The sequence below is a fragment of the Aegilops tauschii genome, chromosome 1, assembly GCF_002575655.3.
Source record: "Aegilops tauschii subsp. strangulata cultivar AL8/78 chromosome 1, Aet v6.0, whole genome shotgun sequence".
NCBI classification, from domain to species: Eukaryota; Viridiplantae; Streptophyta; class Magnoliopsida; order Poales; family Poaceae; genus Aegilops; species Aegilops tauschii.
The window spans coordinates 239,316,915-239,320,646 of NC_053035.3; positions in this window are offsets into that span (position 1 = coordinate 239,316,915).

A 3,732-nucleotide genomic window follows, 5' to 3' on the forward strand; every position below is an offset into this window, starting at 1 on the left:
CAAAGATTCGAGATATTTGAATTTGATTCGAATAGGTTTGAACTAGAAGTAGGTGATAGGAATGTCCAAATTTTGGTAAAATGTTTGGTGGAGCTTGGTTATGTGACAGAAGAATTATGTTTGGGGCCAAGATTTGAGGTAGAAAAGGCATATGATTTTTTGAGAGCTATGCATTGGCTTTATGAAAGTGGACAAGAATAGAAGTTTTTTTATGTCAAAGAAACAATTGGCAACATGAAAGTAATTCAAAAAAATAGGTCCTTTGTTGTAAGTAATAGGTTTGGGTTGTTACAACATCGAAGGGGAGGAGGGCATGGAGCGGCATTGGCATCTCGTGAGGAATAGACGAACAACATCCCGTGGTTGCCCGACAGCGGCTGTGATATATTCTCTTCTCCCATTGCAACACACGGGCATTTTTGCTAGTTCTATTGAAGCAAAATAGCGGCATCAAGAAAAAACACCAGTTCTGAGATATTTTTGAAAAGAATAAATGGCGCACTAAAATTTTGTAGCAATAAATAAGGTCGCTACTACGCGTCGGCCGGCGAATATTTTTAAAAGATCCGCCGCCTTGCGAGACGTCAGATTAGGCGGAGTGAGCAGCCGAGCGTCACCCTCTACAGTTGCAACAAGGGTCGTGTTGCAGTAATTTTCCGCAACACGGGTCATGTTGGAGAAAGTTTTGTAAAACATAGTCAAGTTGCAGAATATTTTTGCAACAAGTTGCTGATTATTTTTGCAATAGAGGCCTTGTAACAAGTTTTTATTGCAACAAAGGTCATGTTGCAAATTTTGTTGCAATAGAGGTCTTGTTACAGTTTTTTTTGCAACAGAGGCCTTGCCACAATTTAGTTATTTTTGTAAGGTCCTGTTACAGTTTTTTTTGCAACAAAGACCTTGTTGCAGAAAAGAGAGATCGTGGGAGCTAGGTCCACCGCATCACATGAGACGCGTGGCGTGCAACCAAGGCGGCAGACGCGAGCGTGATAATTCGCCGGCTGAACCATATCTTGTCCCAATAAATAAATATACAACGTATATTGTTTCACCAGTAAATATTAGTCTAAAATTGGTAAGGTGCAATCTGATCTTGATGAGATTGGAGAAAGAGAACATTTTTTTGGAGAAGGATCACATCTATTATATGAAGGAAATATGCCCTAGAGGCAATAATAAAATTGTTATTTTATATTTCCTTATATCATGATAAATGTTAGTATTCATGCTAGAATTGTATTAACCGAAAATTTGATACATGTGTGGATACATAGACAAAACACCGTGTCCCTAGTAAGCCTCTACTAGACTAGCTCGTTAATCAAAGATGGTTAAGTTTCGTAATCATAGACATGTGTTGTCATTTGATGAACGGGATCACATCATTAGGAGAATGATGTGATGGACAAGACCCATCCGTTAGCTTAGCATAATGATCGTTCAGTTTTATTGCTATAGCTTTCTTCATGTCATATACATATTCCTTTGACTATGAGATTATGCAACTCCCGGATACCGGAGGAATGCCTTGTGTGCTATCAAATGTCACAACGTAACTGGGTGATTATAAAGATGTGCTAAATGTATCTCTGAAGGTGTTTGTTGGGTTGGCATAGATCGAGATTAGGATTTGTCACTCAGAGTATCGGAGAGGTATCTCTGGGCCCTCTCGGTAATGCACATCATAATAAGCCTTGCAAACAATGTGACTAATGAGTTAGTTGCGGGATGATGCATTATGGAACGAGTAAAGAGACTTGCCGGTAACGAGATTGAACTAGGTATGAAGATACCGACGATCGAATCTCGGGCAAGTAACATACCGATGACAAAGGGAATAACGTATGTTGTCATTACGGTACGACCGATAAAGATCTTCGTAGAATATGTGGGAGCCAATATGAGCATCCAGGTTCCGCTATTGGTTATTGACCGGAGAGGTGTTTCGGTCATGTCTACATAGTTCTCGAACCCGTAGGGTCCGCACGCTTAACGTTCGATGACGATTTGTATTATGAGTTATGTGTTTTGGTGACCGAAGTTTGTTCGGAGCCCCGGATGAGATCACAGACACGAGGAGGAATCTCAAAATGGTCGAGAGGTAAAGATTGATACATTGAACGATGATATTTAGACACCGAAATGGTTTCAGAATGGTTCGAGTATATTTCAGAGTACCGAGGGGTTACCGGAACCCTCAGGGAATTGTTGGGCCTACATGGGCCATAGGGGAGAGGGGAGGCAACACACAAGGGGTGGCCGCGCCCCCTTCCCATGGGGAGTCCTAATTGGACTAGGGGAGGGGGCGCGCCCCCCTTTCCTTCTCCTCTTCCCTCTCCTTCCCCCTTTTCCCTCTCCGTAAGAAGGAAAAGAGGGGGGGCCGAATCCTCTAGGAGTGGAGTCCTAGTAGGACTCCCACCCTTGGTGCGCCCCCTCCAGGCCGGCTGCCTCCTCCCCTCCTCCTTTATGTATGGGGGCAGGAGGGCACCCCATAGCACAACAGTTATTCTCTTAGTCGTGTGCGGTGCCCCCTCCACAGTTTACTCCTCCGGTCATAACGTCGTAGTGCTTAGGCGAAGCCCTGCGCGGATCACATCACCATCATCATCACCATGCCGTCGTGCTGACGAAACTCTCCCTCGACCCTCTGCTGGATCAAGAGTTTGAGGGACGTTATCGAGCTGAACGTGTGCTGAACTCGGAGGTGCTGTACGTTCGGTACTAGATCGGTTGGTTCGTGAAGATGTCCGACTACATCAACCGCGTTAACCTAACACTTCCGCTTTCAGTCTACGAGGGTACGTGGACACACTCTCCCCCTCTCATTGCTATGTGTCTCCTAGATAGATCTTGCATGATTGTAGGAATTTTTTTGAAATTGCATGCTATGTTCCCCAACAGTGGCATCCGAGCCAGGTCTATGCGTACATGATATGCACGAGTAGAACACAAAGAGTTGTGGGCGATAATAGTCATACTGCTTACCACCAACGTCTTACTTTGATTCGGCGGTATTGTTGGATGAAGTGGCCCGGACCAACCTTACATGACCACGTTCATGAGACCGGTTCCACCGACAGACATGCAACTTGTTTTGCATAAAGGTGGCTGACGGGTGTCTGTTTCTCCAACTTTAGTTGAATCGAGTTTGACCACGGCCGGTCCTTGTTGAAGGTTAAAACAACACACTTGACGAAAAATCGTTGTGGTTTTCATGCGTAGATAAGAACGGTTCTTGCTAGAAGCCCATAACAACCACGTAAAACTTGCAACAACAAAGTAGAGGACGTCTAACTTGTTTTTGCAGGGCATGTTGTGATGTGATATGGTCAAGACATGATGTGATATACATTATTGTATGAGATGATCATGTTTTGTAAAAGTTATCGGCAAATGGCAGGAGCCTTATGGTTGTTGCTTTATTGTATGAAATGCAATCGCCATGTAATTGCTTTACTTTATCACTATGCAGTAGCGATAGTTGTAGAAGCAATAGTTGGCGAGACGACAACGACGCTACGATGGAGATCAAGGTGTCAAGCCGATGACGATGGAGATCATGACGGTGCTTTGAAGATGGAGATCAAAGGCACAAGATGATGATGGCCATATTATGTCACATATTTTGATTGCATGTGATGTTTATCTTTTATGCATCTTATTTTGCTTAGTACGGCAGTAGCATTATAAGATGATCCCTTACTAAAATTTCAAGGTATAAGTCTTCTCCCT